We start from the raw sequence: 20,007 nt of genomic DNA, 5'->3' as shown, positions 1-20,007 counted from the left end.
AAAAGAGAAAATTAGCTTTGTTTTATACAATTTCACACTGCTAGTTCAAAGACCCGGCTCAGAATTTAGTGGTTCCAGGACGTTTGGACTATTAAATGGTCCCATAAGAAAACATATTTTTTAAGATTTTTTAAGAACTATTAAATAGTCCTTTTTTAAATTTAATTATAAATTAACCCCATATATTTTATTTAATTATAAAAACGATTTTTTATTTTATAAATAATTATTTTATCATAAATTTATCATGTTTATTAACAATCAAGAATAAAAACAATAACGAATTCGATCTTCCATTGATCCTAATAAATTTTTTTACCATTCCAATCGATTAAAAGATTAAATTTGATCCGTCACGTTTGTGAGGAATCACAAAATCGTATTTCGTTGAAAACCAATCGATTGGACTATCAAACCAATCGATTGAATTCTAACGCAATCGATTGGATCTCAGTTTTATCACTAAACAATCGATTGAAAATTGTAAGGAAGCATGGTTTTCGCATAAATCAATCGATTGGTCATATTAACCAATCAATTGAACGATGAATTAAATGTGGATTTTATGTAATTCAATCGATTGTTTAGAATTTTCAATCGATTGAATTCTTCAAAATAATCGATTGGGTAGCACAATTCAAATCGATTACTTTTGTTACTCAATCGATTGAATTCACCAAAATAATATGAATTTACCAAATTCAATCGATTGAAGTGTGCTACCCAATCAATTGAAATGTGTACTACGCCTATTTCAATCTTGTTATCATTTTTAGAAATTATCATGTTATTCATCTGTCTTATCTTTAAAATTCTATCTTCAATTTTTGCAGTTTTATTTTGATTTAGATACTATAATCTTATCCTTTCCTTAATATTAATATTATAAATTGGTGAATAATCCATCACCAATTATTCAATCCCACTATTGAAATCGTGTATCATTTTCTTTAATTATAAAAATTTTTATTATTTTTCTTTGGAACATCCATCTACTCAATATCCAATTTTTTTTGAATTTTTTGTCAGTCTATTTAATATCCACTATTTCTTCATTGTTAATAATCACCGTTGCATCAATCAACAAAGGTCCAATCAAGTTTTTCATTGTAGTGTTCAGAAAATAAACCATCGTTTTGATTACAAAATCGAGGTCAGTGAATAGAATCTCTAATTTTGCAATTATTCGTTTCGATACTTTATTCGTGAAATTGATTGTGTAATGAAAAAATATTTTTTTTATCTTTTATTAATTCACAGACATTGAGAAATACTAAAAAATAAATAGATGTTATTATTTTTTATTATTAATTAGCTAGGGGACGGACCTAGAGGGGGCGAGTAGTGGTATGGACACCCCAAAATTTTAAGAAACTATACTTATCTATAACAATATATAATGGGAATACAAAGGATTTGGTGTCCAATATTTTTTTTCTATTTTACCCCTATCTTTATAATGTAAAACTACATACTCAATCACATACTCACGTTCTGTAAATTTTACATTAACCCATGACAGAATGATGTAACTCCTTCACTTAAAAAAATTGTTCACTCTCAATCGTAAGATTATAAAAATGGCTCCACTTACACTATAGTTTAAACAAGGTAATTTTTTTTAATTAAATGTACCAAGAATCCTTTTTCTCTTTAAATTATTATCATACTATTTTAATAATATACTCTTGATGTTTATATGCAATATATAATGATAATTAGTGTCTAAATTTAAATTCCAATATTACTCTTAAAGAGAGGTTTATTATTAAAATTTTTTTTGTCAATTTCGTTAAATAACAAAATTTCTACCCCTTTTTTCACAATAACCTCGTTAAGATATTCTTATTGAATGTAAATTATTGTTATAAATATTTTTATTAAGATATGTTTTGAAGGAATAAAAGTAAAATAGTTCAATAAGGATAATTTTTTAAAAAAATAAATTTACATTAATAATTTTTCTCTTCAAATTATTAACGTACTTTTCTAATATAGTACCTACACAATATATAATATCAATTAGCGTTCAAATTTAAGTTCCACTATTGTTATTAACGAGAGAGGTTTATTATTTTTTACAAAAATTTACACACAATAATTTTTGTATCAATATATCACGATTCATTTTAAAAATAATATTTATTTATCTAAGTCATAGAGTGTCTTAAAAAATCATATTTAAATAATTTTTTTTATCTTTTAACTATTTTATATTTTTAGATTGAAAACTTTGTATTTATTTTATTCAAGGTTTATTTTTATATTTTATTTTAATTCTCTTATTCAAAACTATTAATATGAATTTTTATTTTGTAGGATAAATAAAAAGTTGATATTTTTTTAATAAATTAAATTATTGAAAAACTTACTTATTATAAAAGAAGTTAAGTATATTTCTTGATTATAAGAATACATATAATTCACTTTTGAATGTAATCAAAATAAATATAAATTTATTTAATTTTTTAAAATTTACATTAATTATTAAAATTATAACATAATGAATGTACTCCTATACAAATATAAAAATAATTTCATAACTATTTTTTTTGTTAGGGGAAAACATGACTTAATAAGCATAAAGTCTAATTTAAACAACTATAGATAAGTAAAATAAGTAACAAAAAAATGAATATAAAATTTAATGTTTTTTGTTATTTGGTATAAAAATAAATATAATAAAATAAATTATTGTTCTTAAACCAATCGATTGAATTGGAAGTCAAGTTCAATCGATTGGGTAACATAACCAATCAATTGAATAGCGAGACCTCAAGTTGCTAATACACACTTCAATTGATTGGTAGCACACTTCAATCGATTGAATTTGGCATATCCATATTGTTTTCATGAATTCAATCGATTGGGTATCACAACCAATCGATTGAATTAAAAACAATCGATTGTTTTGTGATAACAAGCTATAGTCCAATCGATTGGGTTATAGAAAGTTATAATTCAATCGATTGGTTTGATAGTCTAATCGATTGGTTTTCAACGAAACACGATTTTGTGATTCCTCACAAATGTGACGGATCAAATTTAATCTTTTAATCGATTGGAATGGCCAAAAAATTTATTAGGATCAATGAAAAATCAAATTCGTTATTGTTTTTGTTCTTGATTGTTAATAAACATGATAGATTTATGATAAAATAATTATTTATAAAATAAAAAAATATTTTTATAATTAAATAAAATATATGGGATTAATTTGTAATTAAATTTAAAAAGGACTATTTAACAGTTCTTAAAAAACATATTTTATTATGGGACTATTTAATGGTCCAAACGTTCTGGGACATGTAAATCCTGCGAAAAATCGGTAAAATATTAGCTAATAAATCAAATTTTTATTAGAAAAGCTAAAAATGCAAAACTAATATCAAAATAGGATAGAGCTCGTCGAAACGAGAATTTTGATACCAACTTAAAAAATTTGGCCCAAAATCGGACCGGAAGGATCGAACTGGTTGAACCGGGATCCAAACCGGGCCTGTGGGTTCAACCGGACCCATAACATAAATGAAGCAGCAACTTCATCTTCTCCATTTCACAAAGCAACGAAACACACACAGCAAGGGGGAGGAGATGAAACCTAACCCTCACCTTTCCTTCTCACCACCATAACTCCTCCGTCCGGGCTCCGATCGCCGCACCGTTCGTGGCCACGCGCTCAGCGCGTCGAGCTCTACCTTTTTATTCGAATAATTTTTTTGGTAATTCCCCTATTCGGTTCAGAATCCCTACCCCTCTTTCTTTAGTAAACTTGAAACTTATGGTGAATCTTGTCCAATTTCCATATTATAGGTTCAAGTTAGCTTCCGGAACTTGTGGGCTCAAGCTATTGAGCATATGGGTATGGTAAGGACACCCTAACCCTAGCTCAATCTTGTTTTTAGTATTAGAAAACTGAATTGGAATATATATATATATGTGTGTGTGTGTGTGTGTTAGGTGTAGTTTAAGAGGGTGTTTATGCTTTGGACTTGAATTTGGATTACTTGGAGCTTTGTTGGTGACAAGGCTTGCTTTGGGGCTGTTTGTTTGAGCTTGGAGGGGGCTGTGATTTTGTGTTGAGAGGCTGTCTTGGGTGAATTAAGTGATCGGCCAAGGTATGATTTAAGTTTCGCACGTTTAATATTTATGGTGTTGCGAAAATTTAGGCTAGAAGAACCATAGGATATGTTGAATTTGTTAATGGCATTTAATGAGTAGCTTTGTGTTGTTGTTGGTATAAATGTGGATGAACATTAAATGGGATTATGATGTTATTAATTCCATGTTGTTGGACTTTCTTATAATGGGTTGTGTTGATATTGTTATTGATGAGTTATGATTGGTAATTGTTAATGACAAATTATTATGTTAAGTTGAAGGGTTAATGTGTATGAAGGGTTGATTTTGCTAATGGAATTTAAATTGGTATATTGATGGGAGGTTGATAAATATATGGTGTTAGTTGGTGTATGTGAAATGTTGATATGAACAATGAAGTGTTGTTGAAGTATGAGGTAAAAGTGAGTAATTATCAATGATTGAGGTTGGTTAAGTTGATTAAAGTTATTATTGGTAATGGTTGTTGATGAATTGAGTGAATATGGCATTACAATGTAGGTTTATATGGTAATAAAGTTAAGTTGGTGAAAATGAGGTTTTATTGAAAGTGGTTAAAAACCAAATTTTGATGAACTTTGGACATCCATAATTTACTTCTCACTCTCTTAATTGATTTATGGTTTGTTGCAAGTAAAAGATGGATTTAAGAACTCTTTATTGATATCAATTTTGTGAGAAATGGAATTTCATAGAGAAAGTTATGGATGTTGCAAGTTTGAGGTATAAAACTGTGTTGCAGGATGGAAAAATCTGGTTGCAGAATGCTTCTGGGCATTCTGCCCATTTTTTTTCAAAACACGTCTACCCACGCGTGCGCGTGGCTTGCGCGTACGCGTGGTGTGGAATTTTGGCAACGCATACGCGAGAAGCGTGCGTACGCGTGTGTGCATATTCACACGTACGCATGACTCACGCGTACGTGTGACTTGATATACACCCACGCGTGCGCGTGGCTTGCGCGTATGCGTGGATGCTGCCTGCTGCAAAAATCGGTTTTGGCTATTTTTAAACCAATTTTTCACTTCTAAACCTTCATTTTCTTCCCTTTAAGGCTTTAAGTATGGTTCTAGGTCCAGTAGGCAAAAGAAGCTAGGAAAACAAGATAACTTGAGGGTGAAGGAAGTTGTAAACGGTGACTTTTATGAAAGAAATGAGAATGTTAATGAGATCTAAAGTTAAGGCTTGCCATTTGATGATGTATTGATGATAATTGTTTTGGCTTATGAATAAAGACATCTGAGATACTAGTATCCCTGGGTAAGAACCGTGGCTCGCCACCACGTGTTCCAGGTTAAATCTCGACACTCTGTTGGCCCTACGTCGTAAGGGTGACCGGGCACGTATAAATTCCCGAGTATGGATAGTCCCCATTGAGTGATTATATGATGATGAATGTGAACTCTATGTATAGACTCTTGGGGATGCACGACGGGGGACAGTCTAAGATTTTCAGACTTGTCGGGTTGGCTGGATAGCCGACAGATGGGCCCCATCAGCCATAGGACAGGCATGCATCATATGCATTTGTTTGTTTTGATTGTTATGCATTTTATGGGTATGCCTAATTGATATATATCACCTGTTATCTGTCATACTTGCTATTTGTACTATCTGCTCATTACTTGTGCGTGAACTTGTCTGATTGCTTGTCTCTGTTGCATTATGAATATTGGAGGAAAAAGGAGAAAATGGAGAGGTGGTTTGGTGTTAGTTTAGGATTGAAATTGAGTAAGTTAGATATATTTAGAATACCTACCCTTGTTGATAGCTTCTGTTTAGTACTAAGCTGGATAATTATGTAACAGAGTTCTAGGATTGCCTAAGGCATTCTCAGGACCTTATTTATTATACGCGTGGCACTTTTACCATGCTGAGAACCTCCGGTTCTCATTCCATATTGTATTGTTTTTTTTCAGATGTAGGTCGAGAGGCTCCTCGCTAGGTGTCTGGATTCTGGGAAGCGAAGTAGTCCCTGGGTGTATTTTGGTTTCTGTTTGTATATATGTATATATGTATTTAGCTTACTCTCCAAGTAACTTATGTATGCTGCTCCTCTTAGAGGTTGACGGAGAGATAGGAGTTTACCATGGTATTTTGGTGTATTTTGGGAATACTTATGTATGTTTATATATATATATATATATATATATATATATATATCCTCTGGCCAGCCTTAGCTTCGCAGGTTGAGTCAGGGGCTAGTTATGCTGTTTCCTTGGCTTTCCTTCTTTCCTTTGCTTATCTTCATCATGTTCCTATTAGGTTTCTTAGCATGTAAGTAATCCTTTCCGTTGAGCGTTGCGCTTTTCATTTTGCAAATTTTTGTTTACCCTTTTGTTTCAAGGCTCCTATTATATTATCCTCTTCTCTATTATGTATTTATTTTGTTGTCTTAGAGGTCTGTAATACCACACTACCTCTGTTCTACGACTTAAGCATAAAAATCTGTATAGTAGGGTATTACATTATGGTATCAGAGCAGTTCGTTCCTATAGAGCCTGAGGACGGACTGATAGTGCTTTTGTGCATTCTCTGTGTATGTGTTTATGTGCTGTTAGGATATCTAACTGATATAAGTGGCATAAATGTTCATGAGCGTGCATTTGGGACTTAAAACACTGAACTTGAGATATTGAGACTGGTCAACTTGATATCACTTGTTTGGTGTGTATAGGGACCAAATGTCTACTCGCGGACGCGGGCGAGGTAGAGGCCGAATAGGCAATGCCATGCCTGAGGCATCAGGAAACACTCCTAATCCTATAGACTTCATGGCTGCATTGGGCAATATGGCAGCAGCTATGCAAGCGACAGCTGAAGCCCTGGGAAACCAAATTAATAATGGAAATAATGGCAACAATGATGAGAATGGTCCAATGTCACTGCATTCCTTCTTGAAGGTTCACCCTCCAACTTTCAGGGGGACCTCGAATCCGACCAATGCTAATAACTGGATACAGGCCATTGAGCGAGCTTTACAGGCTCAGCAGGTTCTGGATGAACAGTGGGTTGAGTTTGGAACCTACCAGTTGCATGGTGAAGCTTAGCACTGGTGGCAGGGCATGAGGCGCATTCTACAACCTGATGGGATTGTGATCTCTTGGGAATTATTCTGAGATGAATTCTATAAAAAATATTTCCCCACTTCAGTTAGAAACGCCAGAGAACTTGAACTACTTCAGCTTAAACATGGACAGATGACTATCACTGAGTACACCAGTAAATTTGAGGAATTGTGCCGCTTCTCACGTATCTGTCAGGGAGCTCCTGAGGACTTTACTGAGTGAAAATGCATAAAGTATGAAGGAGGCCTTAGGAGTGATATTCAGAGCTTCATGGCACCTATACAGATTCGGGTATTTTCTGAGTTGGTAAATAGGAGAAGGGTGGCGGAGGATTGTGTTAGAAGGGCTGCAGCAGAAAAAGGGGGTCTGAGGATGCCATTCCAGAGGACCACGGGGAGAAACTTTGCACCCAGAGGTAGACAGTTCAAGTATGGTGGCTTTGTCCCTCAAAACAATCAGGGGCAAGGCAACTCTAGGAGGCCTAATACCAGTGCTAATCAGGGAAGGAGACAGGGTAAGCAACCACAGCAGGATATGAGTTGCCACAGATGTGGAAAGTATCATTCAGGACCATGTAGGTTTGGGACTGGAGTCTGTTACTCCTGTAGGCAGCCGGAACACTTGGCTAGTAGTTTCCCAGAAAAGAAGAGGTATGAGACAGGCAGGGTGCAGCAACCAGGAAGGGTATACACTACTTCTTCAGTAGGCACTGAGGGATCAGAGGCATTGATCAGAGGTAACTGTGAAATGGCGGGTAAAACTTTGAATGCTTTGTTTGATTCTGGGGTTTCACATACTTTTATTGCATTTGAAAAGGCTAATGAGTTAGGATTGAAAATAGTAGTGATGGGGTATGATTTAAAGGTATACAATGCTACCCGCGAGGCTATGGTGACTAGATTAGGGTGCCCCCAAGTTTCTTTTCGAGTACAAGGGCGTGACTTCGTGCATAACTTAATTTTTTTTGCCGATGACTGGTCTCGATCTCATTCTGGAATTGGATTGGTTATCCAAGAATCGCGTTCTACTAGATTGCTCGGCGAAAACAGTGTATTTCATGCCTGAAGGCACTGAAGGGCCGGTTGTAGTGAATAATTACTACTTGAGTTCCATGACGGTGAATTGTTCTGGGGCCAAATGTCAAGGGATATTGTTGTTAGCTGCGGGTGTTTCGGGTGATGATCAGAACTTGGAATAAATCCCGATTGTGTGTGAGTTTCCGGAGGTATTCCCTAATGATATTGATGAATTTTCACCAAAACGGGAAGTTGAGTTTGTCATTGATTTAGTACCTGGGGCCGGACCAATCTTGAGTGCTCCTTACAGGATGTCGCCTTTAGAGATGGCCGAATTGAAATCTCAACTGGAAGATCTGTTGGGTAAGAATTTTATCTGACCAATTGAATGAAATTGAATGAAATCTTTCAAAATAGTCTATTACTCACAGCTTGTACAATAATTAACAGATTGTTCGAAAAAAACAATTGCGTCTCGCAATCTGAACTGAAATAAGTAATGATGAACATCACATTTGTTAAAGCATCAATAGAAGTGGAGGAAACAGTTGCTTTAGTCATTGATGAACTTGACCATGACATAGACCAAATAACCAACGAGAAATTTATTGCTGTGTTTGAAAATCGCTTAACAAAATTTCAAGTCATGCTCCTTTTTCATATTATTACTATGAAGAAGACATAGTAAGTACATGGACAAACAAAAAGTATATACAATTATTGACGAATGAATTCCCAATTTTTTTTCTTAATGAAAAATATGAGGGACAAAAAATCTTCTAAAATTTGAAAATAACAAATATTTTGTTTATTAAACAAATTCATCGAATAAGTTCGTCTCATATTATTCTAAAAACAAACATATTAGTATTGAAATTAATTTGGGTTGGTCGAATAGTTAGCTTACTCATCTGCTTAAATAAGTATTGTGAGTTCAAGTCCCGCCCTATGTATACAGCAACTTATTGCCTAATGACAAATCCTTAAATAGAGCTCGAATCTGCAACGAATCAATCCTTAATTTGGTGAGTTAAGAATACTGTGGAAAATTGGAAAAAAATACTAATATTGACTGATACATTATTTTATACAAATAACGAGAATAAATTAGTTAGTCATTTTAAGATTATCAGAATTTTTTATTAGAGAGGACAATATCAAGTGTCAACTTATTACCCTCTTTGATTGTGTATAACTGCATGAAAGGCATGGGAAGACCAGGCATGGTGTTGGAAAAAAAGGAAGCAAAACAATAGTAGATAAATCAATATGGGAAAGGTTGATGGCCACAATGTAACACCCTCACTATCAGAATGTCACACTTTTGGCTACGTTACTCTGATAGCAAAAAGTATTATGACGACTTCATATACTTAATAATAAAATAGGAGCATTTGACCCGAAATCGTATCACTGTTCTTTTTGAAAACCGGAAAAAATATACTTTTTAAATGAAACAAAACAAGCATATACATGTACAAAACTTCTTACTCAAGTAACCTATACATATTATATATATACAAATTATACAACTCCTATCCATCTTACATAATATAATATTGATGGCGAGGGGGTAAGTAAATAGAAACTAAATAGCATTATCGACTAAGCAAAATGCAATACAACCCTTCGTGGGCTTTTTCATCCGTCTCCTAAAAGATAAAGTTATAGGGGTGAGAACCTAACCACACGGTCTCACCACAAAGTTTTAGAATTGTCATAATAAGATATTAAAAGAGAAATCTATTTTTAAGTTAAGTGATTATTGTTCGTCCTTTGAATCTTTTAAAAACCGACAACTAGTAATCCAAAAACCATTTTTGAAAATTAATATTTAAATATCCAAAAATCCAAAACCTTTCTTTTCTTTTAAGAAAATCTCAATCAGAAACCAACCATGCAATCAATCAACACAATCATTAATTCAGCATCAAAGCTTATTCTCAAAAATAGCACACCAGAACAAACACAGTCAAAATAGACAAGGAAAGCACAGGTTTAGATAGCAGTTACAGCAAATAGTTCAGGTAGCAGTTAATAATAGTTTAACAATTAGGCAAAGCAAAACAAATTCAAACCCAAGCAAAGAATACAAATACATATGATGCATGCATGTCCTATGCTAAACCCTTGGATTGTCCCCTGATGCGCATCCCCATGAGTCTATGCATAGATTTTTCTCATATATATATCAAATCTCTCAATGGGGGTACCATTCCCGAGAATTTATAAGTGGCCGGTCACCCTTACGTCATGGGGTCAACAGAGTATCGAGTCTCAACTTGGAGCAAGTGGTGGCAAGCCACTACGTCTACCCAGGAAAATTCGTGTCTCAGATAATTCAAATTCATAAGCCATATGAATAACTCATTCAACATTCATCAATATCTAAGTCATTCTCAATATCATCATCATTCGTCAATCCATACCTTATTTCCGAATTCATTAAAAAATCATATTTCAAAGTCAATCCTCATCATCCATCTTTCCATTATGTTCATCAACAATCCCAATTCAAAACATAATTCTTTCTTTTCTAAATAAATCAATCTTAAAACATATAATGTTTAAAACCAAATCTTTTTAAATAATTACTTCAAACAAAACTTCCAATTTTATAAAATTTCGGCAGCATCTCCTCTAAAACTCGGACTCTGCCACCCTTTTTGGGTCCCATCTAAACATTCCTCAAACCCTTTCTCAACCATTTCCAAATCTCAATCATTTTCCAAAATTCAACTAGTTCTAGTATCAAATTATTTTCAAATTGAACCATTTCCAATAATATTTTTTTTCCAAAATTAAACCAGCTCAAATATTAAATCATTTATAAAATTAAACTAATTCAAAATTAAATCGCTTCCAAAATTAATTCATTTTCATATCTTAAATCATTTCCAAAACCGATTCATTTATATTATCAAATTAACTTCAAACCCAAGAAAAATCACTTTTCATAATAATTAACTAAAAAACTTTTCAAACTAATTTCTTTTCAATAATCACACACCACTCAAGCAATTAGTCATTCAGTCCAGCAAACAACCACATTCATAAGACAATCATAATCACAGACATATGTTTCTCACATTAATATCTATTTATAACAACTCTATAAGATAAAATAAATTTTAAGAAAACCCTACCTCAGCAAGCGAACCCACAACCAAACGCATCAGAGAATCCCTTTTCTCCTCGGCCTGAAATCGAACGGCATCGAGTCTGACTATTTCCCGCAGCCGTAACATCCCCAAAAGTGCCACTCACAACAACACTCAATCTTGATATATTAACGTTCTGTAAAATTCAATAATCTATAACAAAACAGCAACTGAAAGAGTTCGAAACAAGGAATGACTTACTGGGCTCACGAATAATTGAGAAAACGGAGGAAAGGCAGCTCCAGTGACGACGTAGCAGCTTGAGGACGCATGCAACAGCCATTGAACTCAGCACGCAACACTCGAAGCTCGACCCTACGTTACCAACATCTTAGAATCTTTAATAACTTATAACAGATTATCGATTTTTAAAGATCTCAGAACGAAACGCTTACCGAGTCAGAGGATCCAACGGCGGTCTCCAGCGGCAGAGGCAAGGCACGGTGACAACCTCCGACAGCGGCGGCGGAGACAATTTCATGGACAGCAACGCAGTTCGGCGATGGGTTAGGCGCGCATCTCCTCCCTCCGTGGCTGAGCTCTCTCGCGGTTCTGTTTTCCCCCTTGCGTGTCCTTCTTTCGTGATGGAATAGAGGCGGCGACAGCGTGGAGCACGGCGCGGTGGTGGTGACAGAATCAGCCACTCCTCTCTCGTGCATCTCCCTTCCGCGACAGCGTAATTGGCGGCAACAAGGACGAACAGTGAGGCAAGCTTGACGGCGGCACATGGCGCAGAGGCAGTGCGGGCTGGACGCGGTCTGGCGGCGACACTGTGTGGCAGCGCAGACAGCTCCCCCCTTTCCCGGCACTCTCTCTCTCTCTCTCTCTCTCGGATTCTCCCTCTTCTTTCGCAACCTCCACTCTCTTTTCTTTCTTTTCTTTTTTCTATTCTTTGCTTTGTGAGTGTGGGTGAGTTTTGTGTGTGTGTTCACCGTGAGTGTGGGGTGTGGTGAGTGTAGTGTTAGGGTTTGGAGTGGTGTGAGGTAGATTAGAAAATTTAAATAAAAATAGGGATAATAATGTAATTTTATAAAATAAATAAAAATAGAATTATAGTGCGTGTGTGCTTTACCATATTGTGGGATCAGGTAAGGACAAATCGGACGATCCGAAATCTCTATGACAAATCGGACGGTCCACATTGTGGGCATAGATCGGAGGGTTCGAGTTGTCCCTCCCCCGCCATGTGTCGCGTCGACGTTGCTCCCCACAACGGTGCCCCCCTAACCCCAGCTTCCCTTTACTGCATGTATTCCCACCATCCGAGCTGAGCTTCCTCTTTATCCCACCAGCAACCATTCTCCCATCCTCTTCTTCATCCAGATCTTCTTCGTCTTCCCAAAATGACTGAAATAAAATTATAATATCAAAAAAATAAAAATCTAAAGATGTTGATCGATCTGAACTTCATATTATAAGATATATCAGCCATCCTGATTATGTAAATTTTTTTATTAATTTTTTTAGATTTTAAAAAAATATAATTAATATTGTCAAAAATTTAATTATAGTTGTTGTTATTAGTAGCTCAAGTTAAGAACATATTAGTGATATTATTATTTTTATTGTTATTATTTTTATTTTTATTATTATTATTATTTGAGAGTTATAATAGTTGTTGTTGCTATTACTAACTCAACGTTTCAATGAGAATGTTATTACTATTATTATTATGATGATTATTATTTTTATATATTGTTATTATTAATTCAGAATTATAATTGTTGTTGTTAATTTAGTTATATTATAATTGTTCTTATTAGGTCAATTTAGGAAACATATCTCAATGATATTATTATTATTATTATTATTATTATTATTATTAATAATTTAGAATTATAATTATTATTATTAAAAATTTAATTATAAGTTGTTAGTAGTTTAAATTTAGGGTCAGTGACGTTGTTATTGTTATTATTATTATAAGTTGTTAGTAGTTTAAATTTAGGGTCAGTGACGGTAATATTATTATTATTGTAACATCCTCATTATCAAAAGTCACGCTTCCGGCTGCGCCACTCTGATAGTAAGAAGTATTACGACTACTTTACATACTAAGTACTAAAATAGGAGCCTGTGACTCGCCACTGTATCGCTGATTTCTTATCAAACCGGAAATAAACACTTTATCTTAAGAAAAATGCAAGCAGGCATAGATTCATATACAAGACTCCTTACATATTATCTCATAATATAATATACATATAGAACATACAATTCCTATCCCTCTTACAAATTTGTAATAACAAAGACGAGGGAAGAAAATAATCTAATTAACACAGCAGCATATAAACCAAACTCAGTATAACTCTTAATGCCTCTTCATCTGGTTCCTGAAAAAGTAAAGCTGTAGGGGGGTGAGAACTAGGGGTGGCAAACGGGCCTAAACCCGCCGGGCCGGCCCGCGTAACCCGCCAAAAAAGGCGGGCCGGGCTGGAAAATTGGGACCGCCAAATAGCAAAAGCCCGCTTAACCCGCACCGCTTAAACCGCTGGTTTTGGCGGGCTTTGGCGGGGCGGGGCGGGCTTCCCCGCCGGGCTTAGTCTTTTTTTAGCAAGGGGTATTTTTATAATTTTTTTTACCAAAACCCAACATCCCCAACCCAACTTACAAGAGAATGAAGATGAAAATTGGGTGTTTTAGATTATGTTTGTTTTGTTTTAGAGACAATATTGCTAATTATGTTTTGGATTATGTTTATTTTGTTTTGGAAACAATATTTATAATTACAAAGACTTTAATGTTTGTGAATACAAAAATTATAATTTGTTTATACTTTTAGAAATTATAATAGTTAAAAGTAAAAAATAAAAGAGATTTTTTTATATCTTTATATATATTATTTAATAGTTAAAAGTAAAAAAAAAAAATAAAGAGGATATTTGGCGGGCTTAGCCCGCCGGCCCGCCAGCCCGCCGTTAGGCGGGGCGGGCTAGAATTATGGGACCGCCTCACTAGGCGGGGCGGGGCGGGCCAACCCGCCAAATGGCGGGCTTCTGGCGGGGCGGGGCGGGGCGGGGCGGGCTTCCCCGCTTGCCACCCCTAGTGAGAACTTAACCACACGGTCTCACCTCAGAGTTTCAAAGTTGTCATATGAAGATATCTAATAAGAAATCTGTTTTCAAGCTCAGTGATTATCATTGCCTTATGAATCTTTTAAAAATCAATAGGTAATCGTTTAAAACCTTTTTAAAGAAACAATGTTTAATCTTTCAGAAATCCAAAACCTTTCTTTTCTTATAAGAAAACCTCATTCAGAAACCAACCACGCAATCAAACAACACAATCATTAATTCAGCACTAAAGTTCATTCTCAAATATAGCACGTCAGGACAAACACAAGCAAGACAGACAAGGAAAGCACAAGAAGGTAGCAGTTACAGCAAATAGTTCAAGTAGCATTTAAGAATAATTTAACAATTAGGCAAACCAAAACAAGTTCAAACCCAAGCAAAGCAAATAAATGCATATGATGCATGCCTGTCCTATGGCTGATGAGGCTCATCTGTCGGTTATCCAGCCAACCCGACAAGTCTGAATTGTCCTTAGACTGTCCCCCGACGTGCATCCCCAAGAGTCTATGCATAGCTTTTTCTTAAATAATCAATATTGCTCAATGGGGGTAACATTCCCGGGAATTTATATAGTGCCCGGTCACACTTACGTCGTAGGGTCAACAGAGTATCGAGTTTTCAACGTGGTACACGTGGTGGCAAGCCACGGCACTTAATCCAGGGAACCTCGTATCTCAGATAATTCAATTTCATAAGCCACACGAATAAATCAGAGTTCATAACTCAACATTCTCAATCAATATCTTAACATTCTCAACATTCTCAACTTCACAGTCATTCATCAGTCCAAATCTCATTTCCAAATTCATTCAAGAACCATATTTCAAAGAAAATTATCATCATCCTCCTTTCCATTTCATCCATTAACAATCCCAAATCAAAACATAATTCTTTCTCTGATAAATAAATAAATCTTTAAACATATAATGTTTAAAAACAAACCTTTTTAATTAATTACTCTAAATAAAACTTTCAGTTTTATAAAATTTCGGCAGCATCTCCTCTAAAACTCGGACACTGCCACTCTTTTCGGGTCCCATCCAAACATTTCTCAAACCTATTCTCAACCATTTCCAAATCTCATTCATTTCCAAAATTCAACCAACTCCAATATCAAATTATTTTCAAAGCGAGTCAATGCCAATAATAAATCTCTTTTTAAAATCAAACAAGCTCAAATACTAAATCATCTATAAAGTCAGATTAACTCAAAATTAAACCGTTTTCAAAATTAACTCAGTTTCATATTCCAAATCATTTCTAAAGCCGGTTCGTTTACATTGTCAAAAATAGCTTCAAAACCAAGAAGACCATTTTTCATAATAATTAACTAAATAACCTTTCAAACTAATTTCTTTTCAGCAATCACAAACCACACAAGCAATCAGTCCAGCAAACAACCACATTTATAAAACAATCATAATCACAGACATATAATTCTCACATTAATATCTATTTATAACAACTCTGTAAGATAAAATGAATTTTAAGAAAACCCCTACCTCAATTCAAGGCTCAACTACGTGACAAAATTCCGTTTCTATTCTTATTTCGCAGCAGTGGCATCAAAATCGACTATCCCCGCAACAGCTACAACTTCTAAACACATCATCCCAGAATTGTAGCTCAATCCTAAAACATTAATGTCGCATGAAACTCAATAATGTATAACAAAACAATGACAAAGAGGGGGTAACAATGACAAAGAGGGGTTTTTGGAGCAAAAGCAACTTACTACATAACAAGGAACCAAAATCAGTGCAGTCGCAGTCGCAGCTCCGGCGGCCCTCATCGGCAAGAGCAGAACCAACGTGAACTCGGAACCACTTAGGACAGATCTGGCACAAGGGATTCCCACCGAATCAGAACCAATTGGCAGGAGCAGCTTACGGCGGCGCCGGCGGCATCTGCGGCGGAAATGGAGGCAACAACAACGGCATCTCAGTGACGGTGGCGCGGGCGTGGCTTGACGGCGATAACCAGGTTGAGACGGAGCGGCAACGGCGAAGGCTTCTCCTTCCTCGTGCATCTTCCCACTGTTCACGGACCTCCATCAACGGCGACGATGAAGATGCTTCCAGCGGCGGCGTGCAGTTCTGACGGCGGTAGAGGCGCAAGTGGCGACGACGGGCTTCATCACCGACAGCGGCAGCGACTGGCGCAAGGATGGAGGCGCTACGACGGCGACGTGAACGCGAACCGCAGTGGCGGCGGCTTCTTCCTCTTCTCCCTCTACGCTTCTCTCTCTCTTCACTTCCTTTCCTTTTCTTCCTTTATCAGTTCCCCACTTCTCGAGCTTCCCCATGTCTTCCTTATTTCCCTTTCTTTCCTTATTTCCCCTTCCTTCCCCCTGTTTTCCTTATTTTCCATTTCTTTCTTTATTTCCCTTTCTTCCGTAGGTTAGATTAAGAGATAAGAAAATGAATGACGGTGGGGTTAAGTTAGGGGGCTTAGGGTTTGATTTAATTAAAGTTAGGATTTGGATTTAATTTGGGAATATTTGGCTTTAGTAATTTTAATCAAATTTAGATATGTATTAACTTAAAACTTAATTTAATCTAATTCTTAAAATTATTTTAAAAAAAATATTATTTAATTATCAATTTACTAATTAATTCTCAATCAAGTATTCTAATTTAAAATATGAGATAATGTAACTAATTTTCTTTATTTATAAAATTAAGGTATTGAATTTCAAACTATCATTTATTTAAATTAAATCATATAAAATTCTTATTATTTCATAACTACCAATTTTATAATTTAAATATAGAAAATAATTCAATAACTAAAATTAGACAAAATTCTAATTTAAATAGTCAATTCTCATTATTTCTCGAATTTCTAGAGCTTTAATCATGAATAGAAAAAATATCCATAAATATAGAGATTGGATAAAAATCTTAATTTAGTTCAAATCCAATGAATTGCCTTTAATTATTTTCAATAAAAAAAATAATTTCTGAAATTAAAACCATAAATAAATATATAATTTGAGATTGATTTAAAATAGGACTTTTCAAAGTCTTGGGTCTTACAATAATTATTATTATTATTATTATTATTATTATTATTATTATTATTATTATTAATTCAGAATTATAATTATTATTATTAAAAATTTAATTATAGGTTGTTAGTAGTTTAAATTTAGGGTCGGTAATATTATTATTATTATTATTATTATTATTATTATTATTATTATTATTATTATTGTTTGAAATTTAAGAATATATAATTAAATAATAGTTAGAAAATATATATATGAATATAGTTAGAGAAAATGTAATTCAATGGTAATGTTTGAATTAGACTCATATGATAGATTAGTAAAAGGAACATGTTTAGAACTTTTTGTAATATTTTTAATAAAAAACATATGTTTAAAAAATACATTTTTGGATTAATGTTGTTGATTTTGATAATAATTATTTGTTTACTATTATATTTTTAATTGACTTAAGTATGCTGTTGTATTTAGTAGTAATTATTTGTTGATAATATTGGTTGTTCTAGTTTTTCTTATTATATGCCAGTAGTAAATTAGTAATTGTTGGTAGTTTGATTAATAATTTTTGTTTTTATAGAGTTCACGGATGTTGACATGTGATCACCATGTCCCTCCGGATCGGTACGATGATAGGGTGGAGGAGTTCTTAATAGTCAAAACCCTAATCGTGTTTCAATGACTCTGATTGAAGAAAATGCCAAGACACTTGAGAAAGAGACTGATGAGTATCCAGTAGATGAACCAGATGACGAGGACGAGGATGAGGACGAGGATGAGGAAATGGAGAGGATGAAGAATCTCGTAATGATGCACCTGATGATGGTGATGATGCAGGTCTTATTTTTGCTTTACTTGTTTGGTCACTTGATTATAATATGTTCATATGTGGTATCTCTGTTGAGTTGATTATATTATATACTTGTTTGGTCACTTGATTATAATATGTTCATATGTGGTATCTATGATCATATGTTTGTGTTTGACGTAAATATAATCATGTTAAGACGGTCTGTCTAATCAAGTTGTATCCAGGTGAGGGACGCACTCCAGATGAGACAGGAAAAGGGTACAATCTCAGGGTTGATCTGCCTCGTTGTAGTGCTAATCGATTCACTCCGTCCGTGTTCAAAAAGGCCGCCAAGAAATGCAAGAGTTTTGTGAAAGATGTAAAGTGGACAATGAGAAAGTAGATGTTGTGTAGTTTACATTTTCTATGTATAAATTAACTTAATTATATATCAATTACTATGTATGAAGTTATCAAATTAATATTGGCTATGTATCAGTTCACTTTTCTATGTATGAATTCTAAACTTGCAATCGCCATATAGTAGCTTGAAGTATAATTCTAAATGGCTACATTTGAAATAGAGTAGCTTGATATAGAAATCTAAATTCACATTTGCCATAGAGTAGATTCAAAGAAGTTACAAGGTTTCAAATAGCATAATATATAATTCTAAAGATGCGTAAATCATAGAGTAGATTCATATAAGCTACAAGGTTTCAAATAGCATAATATATATAGCTCTACTGAGCATTATCTCCAGCACTTGCACCAACTGACTCACGACATCTACTACAACTGTGTCCCTCGGCCCCACATTGCCTACATCACCGTGGACGACGCAGCATTCGCGTGTCCATCTCATTCAAGAAGTGCGTCATCCTGGGGCGACCTTTGGTTACGCGCCTGAGGTACGGATTCAGTACGAATCGCGGCCCGTTGTATGCAGGCCATGTAGTAGGGTTCCCCAATGGCCTAAACCTAGCTCGGTAAACCCGTCGAACTTGGTCCATCTTATATACATCATGCACGTACACTTGTCAATCTAGTCTTTGATTTGTACAACATGCAAACACATGTCGACACGGAATCCGGTCCACCTTGAACTCACCACAGTCACATCGATGCCGACGAAGGTCGACGGCATACTCCAACCCACTTGGCATCTCACGCACTTCAAATACCTCATTCTGCCTGTCGAAGTAATTTACCTAGATGTTCCCTGATGCAAGTTAGTTTGCATGCAATTTTGAGGTCACAAGCTTAGAAAAAATATGATCAGCACTAGTCCGAGCCTCCGCCTCGGATCTTTTTCAGATGAACAACTCATTAAGCCTGTAGAATGTTGCTTTGACAAGTGCAGTGATGGGGAGATTGTGTGCATCCTTCAAGATTGAGTTGATGCATTCTACTAAATTCGTCGTCATGTGACCCCATCGGTAGCCACCATCAAATGCTAACGTATACTGTTTGCGGGGGATTCGATTTAACCAGTTAGTGTAAGCCTCGCCCCGTTCTCGTAACCGCTGGTAACGTACTTCGTACTCGCGCACCGTCCCCGAATATCCTGCATAATAACAAACAACAAAAAAAATGGGTTAACAAACACTTATTGAAGGTATCTCTATTGATAACAAACTTTGAATTACTCAATGTTACCTATATTGACGACAAGTTTTTGCAGGTACGGTGCCTTGAATTTTCTTAAGAAATTCGACTCTATATTCCTGATGCAAAATATATGGAAAGCTCTAGGAGGTGACCATACTCTG

At 35.0% G+C, this 20,007-nt stretch overlaps 1 long non-coding RNA gene across 1 annotated transcript; it reads right to left on the bottom strand.

Annotated features, from left to right (window-relative positions):
• Positions 1–8,831: 8,831 nt before the first annotated feature.
• Positions 8,832–16,870, bottom strand: LOC140176975 (uncharacterized). The gene is made up of 6 exons (XR_011868318.1): positions 16,174–16,870; positions 15,941–16,070; positions 11,760–12,711; positions 11,566–11,679; positions 11,350–11,483; positions 8,832–9,203 (listed from the first exon to the last, which is right to left on the bottom strand). It is a non-coding gene; the product is annotated as an uncharacterized lncRNA (long non-coding RNA).
• Positions 16,871–20,007: the final 3,137 nt, after the last annotated feature.

The sequence above is a fragment of the Arachis hypogaea genome, chromosome 12 (assembly GCF_003086295.3).
Source record: "Arachis hypogaea cultivar Tifrunner chromosome 12, arahy.Tifrunner.gnm2.J5K5, whole genome shotgun sequence".
In the NCBI taxonomy this organism is placed as follows: Eukaryota; Viridiplantae; Streptophyta; class Magnoliopsida; order Fabales; family Fabaceae; genus Arachis; species Arachis hypogaea.
The sequence above is the reverse complement of the archived record's forward strand: the minus strand, read 5'-3'. Positions and strand labels throughout refer to the sequence as shown.